Below are 10,360 nucleotides of genomic sequence, written 5' to 3' on the forward strand. Positions count from 1 at the left end.
TAAACATTTATGTCATTTCTAGGCTGCTTTGGACCAAATATCATCATAGACAACATCATGTACTTTCTCTTCATGCACAATCTAGGAGATAAGTTATAAATTATCACTATAATGGGCCAACAATTTTGATTGGTACTTATATTACCAAATGGGTTCATTTCATCAGTAACTAAACCAAGCATAAGATTTCTACATTCTTGACCGAATTGGGGGAATTATTGATCAATATTTTTTCATTACTTTGAATTAACTAGATAATGAAGCAACCCATTAGTTGTTTTCTCATATGCATGTCATCTTAGGGTTTTAGGGTCTTTTGGATTCACGAACAAATGCTTAAGTCTAGTTTTGATTGGGAGGTACCAAACTACTTTCAAAGCAAAACCATTGTTTTCTATCTGACCACTATCTTCATTGTTGTCTTCTGACTTGTATCGTGATAACCCACATTTTGGACTTTTTTTCAAAACTTCAAACTCTTTCCTGTATAATATGCAATCATTCAGAAAAACATATATCCTTTTATACTTCATACCCATCAGAAAAAAGAATTTTATTCGCATCGTAATTACGAACGGGTAGTGTATTTCCATCTAGTAACATTTCATTCAACAACGACAACAATTTTGTGAAACTTTTATCAGTCCATCCATTGGTTGCCTTCAAATTCATGACCCTGAACACCATTGACAACCATGTGAACTTAATTGAACCGACATACAAAGGAGTCTCTACATCAGTGGACATCGTCTCATACACATGCGCTTGGGCAAAAGCTTCTACGCCAACATCATGGATCATGTCCTCTAATTTGTGTTCTTCCCGTCGATCTTCCCTGGTGGAATCGAATATATTTTCAGTTCGAGAGACATTCAAAAAGTCTATTAATTCACCAAGTCATATCCATGTTGTATAACTTCGAAGGAAACCATCACATATAAGATGTTCCCTAATTTCAGTTACATTCAACTTTCTCTCATTCAAACAGTTGACACAAGGACATCTAAACTTCACTTCATCATCACTTCTACCCTTATTATGTTGTGCAAATTGTATAAATTCTTCTACCCCTCTCTCGTACCAAGCACTGATGTGTGGTGAATTAATCCCGTCTCGATCCATACGTATTTATACTAAAATTGTTTACACAATTTTAGTAATCCTGAATGATCACTTTCATCGCTTTTATATTTAAGGTTTGACCCTATCCCATTCAAGAAGATTCACTTTTTTTAGTTTATTGAACATATAAATTTTAAACAACATATCTTAACTTTCATGAAATTTTGCCAACATTTCGCATTGGTATTTAAGTTACACGAAATGAAAGTAATTATAAACCACAACCAAATATGCATCCGAAAATTAAAACAAAATACAGTTGTAAATATTCATGAAATTTAAGGCATATATATTAAAAATTATGTGTATTAATGATTTATGAAAAAGTTATTACTCTTTTTAAAATGTCCAACTGGTCATTGAAGATTCAATATTTCTAAATTATTATTACCATCTCCCCTCTATTCATTTGTAAAAATATACATTTCTTCAAAAAACATGTAGACAGTAAATAATTTTTGTATTGAATCTCAAACAAGAAACTAATGCTAATTCAATACAAAAAATATAATTAAGCATTTAAGTAATCACATATCCAATATACAAAAAATGACAACCTACTACAAAATTATATGTTCCTATTAAAAAGTAAATTTTAAACATCATAAGAATCTGGGACTATAAAAGGCACACAACAATGGAGAACGGTGCAACAACATGCATTTGGAACGGTAGAAAATCCCACCACATAAAAACAATACCTGGACACAAATACAAACAACATATTAGTTTCAAGAACCAAAACAAACTCTAACTAATAAAAAGTCATGAATGAAGCAACAAAAACTCACCACTAATGACGAATAATTAAACTGATGAATGAAGGAAGAGGTTCGGGACGGATTCAGACTGGTGAGAATGGGTTCAGAGCACTCACGACAGTGATGGAGAAAGTAATCATGGTGTTGGACAGAGAAGTGGAGGAGCAACAACGTTGGTTCATGAAAATGCCGAATGGAACGAAGAAGAAAATTGTTTAATGCTCTGCATTTCATTTTTCTAACCCTGGGAACACATACTATCTCAGTTCTTTCGAAAACTGAAGCAATAATGGGTTATGGTCTCAGTTCTACTAAGAACCATTGTCTAAAGTCACCTATAAAAAATAAAAAAATAATATTTTCATTGGCAATTTTGAAATTTGCTTCAAACTTTAGGCATCAGTTCCCAATATAACCGAAACATAAAAGGTCAATGGCAGTGACTTCAAGAAAAACCAATGTTGTATGCTCTGTTAAGATGATAAATAAAATAAAGTGGTCATTTTAAAAAAATATTATGGCATCAGTTTTGAGGCCAAGCGAAGTCATAAAACACATATGGCACGATTTTGCAGAGAACCGAGGTCATTGGTCTTGTCTAAAAAGCTTGTTAATTGAAAAGTCATCCTGCAATGGGAATGTCAGGTCCCTATGACATTTATTCTGTAGAGAACCAAGGCTATAAATCCTGTCCAAAGCTTATCAGTTAAAAAGTTTTAAATTGTTAGTTTTGCATAACTCTATGATAGTGGGTCTAAGATCAACCGAAGCTAAAGGTATAATATGGTTTTAGTTTTTTTTAATCAAAACCTATATATTTGTGAAAATTGTAAAAATATCACTGTGTCTTTTTATACTTCAGTTTTATGAAAACTGAAACGTAATATACCCATTAGAAGGTTATTTTTACTAGTGTTATAAATATTCAAAAGAAATGTAAAAAATAAAATAGTATATATTTTTCTCTTAAACTAAAATTATCTTGAGAAAGAAAATTTTTTATTTACTTTTCTTTTATAGGTACTCATGAAGGAATTATTATTTAAACAAAGAGGGACCAACATTATTACTTGTGACTATTTACAAAGAAAAAAACAAATATTTAGGACAAATACATGGGTGACACATGTTAAAAAATCAAAGCAGTATCATTTCAAAACTCATTTAATTATAAATAAATAAATGATGGCTTTCAACTAACACAAAGTCCTCGTATCTCACCTCGAGTGTATCCCATCGCCTGCACCATAGCAAACACCTACATTTGTCAATATAAAATGAAATAAATACAAATTATGTGGTATCTTGAATATTAAAGAGTATCCATACTTTTTATTTTAATTAATAAAATATTTTTTTTTCTTTTAAATTGTACCAGGTAACTATGATTTAATTTTAATAATATTGAAAATAGCAAAGTTAAGGCTTGTCTGATCATAACCAATATAAGACATAAAAAGGTAAAAATATAAATGAAATAAAAAAAGAATAACTAAGAAATCATTCAGCTACTTAAAAAAACATAACAGGATTTTAAAAACTAAATCATATAATCAATTTTTATGCTATTTATAAAGAAGATACTATGGTACTTCTCGTAAATTTTCAAATATATTAAATCTTCAAAATAATTGTACCTCTAAAATTTAAATATCCTTTTGATAGATGAATTTATGATTAAAAATGATCTCGTTAGATGTATAATTCACGTTATGTTAAAATGGTTACAAGTTTTTGTAGGATATGATTATTCTTTTAAGTTTATATAATAAAAATTAAATTAAATGAATAATAATACGTCTTTTAAAAAAAATCATACATAGATGTATAATCTTTTATTCATCATTTATTATAAAATCTTATATCTTTAAACTATACATTTTCTCTATGTTTATTAAGTTTATGCGTTGATTGTGTATTCTTTTTATGATTAGATCTCATATTTAAGAAATAAATGAGAAAGATATTACAACAATTAGAACTTTGAATAGATTAAGTTTTCTAATTTCATAGCTCAGTTTCTTTTTTTTTTCTTTTCTTTTTCTATTGAATGCGATTAGATTCATGCTTTAAGGGTGGAATCAACTCTCAAGAACAGAAACTTCACTTATATTAAATTGGTGTAAAACTTAGATTCTAGATTTTTTTTTACAATGTTAAAGTTTAGAAGTTGGTCCAAAAGTTCCTAAACTAAGTTTTTCTTAACTATGAAGTTCCCTATAGATAAGATGAGTTAATGATTTACCTTTATTTTAATAAAGTTAATTTAGATAAGTTGGAATAATATCAAGTGTTGCATGGTTTGTTTAAGATATTAAAATATTGGAATCGTGTTAAATATTATATAATCTCTTTTCTGTTTTTTTTTTTCTATTTTAGGCCTTGGCATTTTGTTTAGGTTTGTATATATTCTTTCGTTGCTCCTTTTCGTGCAAGAGTAATAAGAAAACACTATTTCATGCAAATATTTTACATTCTTTCTTTTTCTTTCCTTTTCTTGTGCAAACAAAATAAAAGTGTGTACTCACACTAGTTATTGTAATTTTCTTCCACTTATGGGATATCATAAAATTTAATATGGTATCAAAGTAGGTCAATCTCACTCTATTACGTCAATTGCACTTTAATTTTGTTTTCTTTTATCTTTTTTCTCGTTTATTGTTTTATTATGTTTTCTTTCCTTTTTTTGTCATGGCATCAAATGTTGTCGGCATTATTAATGTCTCACAAAACCCGTCGAGCTCGTTCTACTACACTAGAAGAGAAACCCAAAATGGTTTTGGTCCTAACTCTTCTTTATGGAGGAAACTATCATTCTTAGTACAGAGAGATGAAGTGTGCCTTTCTGTCCAAAAACAAGTAGAAGTTAGTTGGTGGAGGAATTGTGCAACTTGCAAGAAATGATAATGTCTTTGATGCTTGGGAGTGTTGTAATGTCATGGTTAATTCTTGGATCACTTGTGTTCCCTCTCCACTAATAACGCAAAACACAAATTACATTGACAATGGTAGAGACCTATGGGAAGATCTAAAGGAATGCTTCTCTAAAGGTGATCATTTCAAGGTATTGGATCTTTAATAAGAGACCTATTCCATCAAGCAAGGTGAAAGGGCAGTGTCAACTTTTTACAACAATATGAAGATTCTATGTGGGAAGAATTAGAGTCATTAAGACATATCCCATCTTGCACATGCAAATCCAGGTGTAGCTACAATCTTATACCTATCTTCACAGAAAATCGAAATTCTAATAATGTTATGTCTTTCTTGAATGGGTTGGACGACATTTTCTTAGTCATTAAAACACAATTCCTTCTTATGGAACCTCTACCCAACATTAATCGCATGTTTTCTTTGGTTCTACAACAAGAACAACATATGAATGGATGGAATTGTTGTTTATGTCTATGCAACACCTAAATTACACTAGCAAGTATAATGGGTTGTTGTAGCACAACAAGGGTTGTATCCATAGGGATTTGGCAAAAAATACAATGTTTTAACTATCTTGATCTTTATAAAACAGAAATCGTGTTTGTGATGTCTTGAAAACATATTTGTATGTATGAAAACATCATAAAATTTGTTGAAAACAATTTGGATTACTAGATGAGTGACTTTTAGATGATTGAACTGTGTTGGAGTTCAATTTCGCCATTTTTCCCTCTCTTGCATCAGATATATCATTAGATATAGAAATGCAAATGATCAAGTCCTAGGAGTATGCTTAGGTATAACTCTAGGTTCATTCCTAGCACCTACAACTTAGGATCTCCACCCTTTAGTATGATCCCTCAGTGACTGCTTGAACAAATTACATGCATTAAGATCAAGACTCTACCTCCCACTACAACCCTAGATCTCCTAGCATCTAGAAGCCCACAGGATAACTGATTGGACCACAACTTAAGATACCACTGAATCTTAAGCCAATAAAGTAAGAAGAGTAATTAGTTCATCCAACATTAAGTATAAATCAATTAACAAACTTTAAATCAAAAGTAAACATTCATAAATGAAAGATAGTACCAAATACAAGAGTTCAAAGCAGTTACATCTCACTCCAACACATAGGAGATTTAACTCTTCATAAATGATAGAAAAAAGTTACAATAAGGAAGAAACATCATCTTCTAATCCTCTAAAGATGTTTTATTAAGTATAGAGGAAGTAAGTGGGGAGACTCTCTAGAGTCTCTCTCTAAGTCTCTTTAAAGGTCTTAAAAAAGTCACAAAAAGTTCTCCTTAAAATTGATCTTAAAGTCTACTTTTTATAGACACTAGCAACATGGCTCAAAGCAGTGGTCATGGCTCAAACCATGAGGATTCCTTCCTGAGTGGGTTTTCTCCAAGGCTTAAGCTATGTGCTCCTAGGTTGGAGCCTTCTTGAGATTACTTCATGATGAAAGATTTTCCATGGCTAGAGCCTTATTTATGTTGTAGCTGTGTTGGGTCAGATTTCTTGAAAATTGCTTGAATTTCTTTGTTTTTCTTCTGAATTCAACTTTGTCTCTTTAATTTCTTCTATACTTGCAAACCAAGTAAAATTTGGGTGATTAACATGGATTTTACATAGATTTATAACAAGATAAATGTCAATTCAACATTGAAATTAACTAATATTGGGCACTCATTATGGACTTAAGTGATGAAATATTTATCTTAATAATTTTAAACAACAAAAAATCAAAGACCAAGGCTATGGTGAAACACGACAAGGAAGAGGAATAGGCCAAAACTATGGAAAACAATGAACTTTTTACTACAAGATGAATCACACGACTGAAGAATACTACTCCATGTAAAACCTCTTTTAGGATGCCACTTATATTTCACAAAACATCCATAACTTTAAGAAAAACAATCTTTGATACCATTACTAAATAGTGAACTTAAACAAACTTCATCATAAACTAAGTTACAACCATCCAAAAATAATACTTTATTGCAATTCCAAAACTTAAAATGTTGCTTGAAAATAAAATTTAAAACAACATATTCTAAATACATTCAAAAACTCAAATGACTTTCCACCATATCTCTTTGCTCTAGACATCTCCAACATCATCTATAACAACATCTGCTCTCATATAACAAAATGAGTTATACAATCATCTCTCAAACACAAACAAGCAAGGGTGAACTAATAAAAATACATAATAATACACAATATTCATGCAATCCATGAATTAAACCGTATTCATGCAAAACACCAAGTCATATAACCACCAAGTAATACCAAACAATTTGTCATTCTCTCGTAAGCTACAATCACCCTGCCTATTTCCATAAGCCTTACAAGTCACAACTCTACTTTGTTAACATAAAGTTGAAGAGAAGAAGTTTTAATGATGTCTCAAAGTAAAGTCTCAAGTTCTCTTGTTGCAAGAAGATTTTCATGAAGACTTGTCTTGTGTTAAAGATTTTGTAATTTAATATATTTATATATAGGATGTGGTTTATCTTTGATTTTATGTATTGTTTGCCTTAGGTTGCGTTAAAGTTTGTTTTGAATCAGAAAACCTCATTTTATACTCAAGATAATCAATTATAAACTTGTAATAATCAATTATCAATAATCAATTATCAATAATCAATTATGACTTGCCATAATTGATTGTCACGAGCAATTATGAGAATTTTTAAGCAAGTTTTTGACCATTGTGCATTCATTAAATGCATAATCGATTACCATAAGTGGATAATCGATTATCACACATTAATTAGTTGGCAACGGATTTTTGGGGGTATCCTTGAGTGAGATCTCTATAAATTGGATTAGGACTCTCATTTTAAAATACGAAATACATTGTATTCAAAATTATTATCTGTTGTGTGTTGTGATAAGTTTTCTAGGGTTTGTGTAACCCTTGTTCTTATGGCTTTGAGAACTTGGTGTTGGCATAGAGCGAGAACTTTCATGGGAGTTGTGATTGAGTGTTGTTGATGTTGCTGAGTTAAAGCCTATCATCCTTTGTGAAGATTCAAAGGAGGTGCTCATCCTTCGTGAAACATTCGGAGGAGGTGTTCATCCCTTGTGAGTTTCAAGCGAAGTTAGTTTTATCTCTTGAGGTAACAAGAGAGGTGTTATAACCTTAAATTATGTAATTTTCTTTGTGATTGTAACAATTTATTGGTTTGTGATAGTGAAACATTAATTCTCGTTTGAGATTAGCAAGTGGACGTAGAATCTGTGTGATCCGAAACAGTATAAAAATCACCTGTGCAATTTTCTCTCTTCCTTACTCTTTTATTTGTTTAAATTGTTAGTAAGGAATTTATATTTTATGAGAAAATTATTAAAGGTATTATTTGCGATAAGAAACCAATTCACTCCCTTCTTGGTTTGTTGTACACGGTAATCATTCCGTTGCACCGCTTTGATAATTGGTATCAGAGCTTGCTTTGATAGTAATTCAAAATGATGGGCCAACATCAAACCTTTGCTGAGGATGACTTTATCAATAGACCTTCATTGATTATTGGAGTAAAGTATGCTTTTTGGAAAGTGAGAATACAAATTTTTATGAAATCTATTGATAGTGAGATTTGGAAAACTATCACAAATGGTCCTTTTGTTCCTATTATATTTATTAACAATTTGCAAGAATCCAAATCACGAGAACAATGAAATGTTGATGATAGAAGAAGATCCCAACAGGACGTAAGGGCTCGTAACATAATATCACCTACTTTAATTGTTGATGAATTTTACACGATCTCAACTTGTAAGATTACTCAAGATATGTGGGAGATGTTGAGAGTCACCCATGAAGGAACTGATGATGTTAGGAGAGTCAGAAGAAATACTCTAATCTAAGAGTATGAGATATTCCACATGAAGCAGGGAGAAACTATTGTAGATGTTTAGAAGTGTTTCACACATATAGTGAATCATCTCATTGGGTTAGGTAAGTCCTTTGATGATGATGAATTAGATATAAAAATTCTAAAATATTTGGACAGAACTTAGCAACCAAAGGTGACTGCCATTAGTGAGTCACAAAATCTCAACATCATGTCAATAACTACATTGTTTGGTAAGTTGAGAGAACATGAATTGGATCTCAGGAGATTGAACGAGGATGAAGAGAAAGGAAAGAAAAAGACTATGACGTTCAAATCTGAGATTGATAAAAGCAAAATTAAAAATGTTCCTAAATATAATTATAATTTATCATGATTATGATTATAAAAATAAAATCAAGTATGTTCCTAATTATAATAAAAATTATTATTATGATTATTATTATAGAATTAAAAATAAAAATAAATATAAAAGAACCCGTAAAATTTAGGTAGAGCAAAGAAGTAATTATAGGAAACCAAATGTTGCTACATATTTTTATTGCATGAAAAAGGGTCATACATCAAATAAATGTAAAATGAAACATCATGGTGTTCCTTGTGAAGAGTTTACTTAAGTTATAAAATAATTCAAATATTTGTCTAACTAATCCAAAGGACCCAATGGTTGGGTACCTAAAATAACTTGTTCTCTTCTGCAGATAAGTTCTAAATCTAGGAAGTCCATGTGATACCTTGATAATTGTTGTTGACAGGGAATAAGAAGAAATTTTCAAACTTTCGAAAGAAATAACAAGGCTATGTCATATATGGTGACAATAACAAGTGAAAGATCCTTGGAGTAGAAGACATAGGAATACATTGATGATAAAGGATGTACTGCTTGTAGAAGGTTTGAAGCACAATCTTCTTAATATTAGTCAATTATGTGATAAAGGTTTCAAGGTAGCATTCAAACCCAATTATTTCACTATCCATGAAAAAGATTATTCTGAAATTGCTTTGAAAGGTATTACACATGCTAATATTTATTTAATTGATTTGGAAAATGTTTCAAATAAAAATATTTCATATTTAGTAGTAAAAGAAAAAAATCCATGGTTATGGAATAAGAGAGCTGCTCATATTCATATGTAACAATTGAATAGACTCATATCTAAAGACTTAGTAATTGGTCTATCAAAACTGAATTTTGTTAAAGACAAACTATGTGGTACATGTCAAAAAGGTAAACAAATTAAATAATCTTTCAATTCGAAAAATATTGTTTCAAGTGAAAAACCCTTAGAACTCTTGCACATGGATTTTTTGGTCCTTCAAGGATAAAAAGTTTTGAGGGAAATTATTATGCTTTAGTTATTGTTGATGTCTATTCAAGATATACATGGACATTCTTTATTACTTTAAAAAGTGAAACTTTCAAAGTTTTCAAAAAGTTTGCGAAACAAGTTCAAAATGAAAAGGATTTGAAAATTAAATCTATTCGTAGTGATCATGGAGGGGAATTTCAAAATTAATCGTTTGAAAATTTTTGTGAAGAATTGGTGTTTAATTTCCTCTTAGTTGATTAATATGTGCGGTGTAGAGTTAATTAAATATATGCATTATGTTTGCTTAATTCGTTTTTTTATGAAAACCTAATTAATCTTTGCTTATATGGTTAATTCATGT

Source organism: Vigna angularis, chromosome 1, assembly GCF_016808095.1.
Source record: "Vigna angularis cultivar LongXiaoDou No.4 chromosome 1, ASM1680809v1, whole genome shotgun sequence".
Taxonomy (NCBI): domain Eukaryota; kingdom Viridiplantae; phylum Streptophyta; class Magnoliopsida; order Fabales; family Fabaceae; genus Vigna; species Vigna angularis.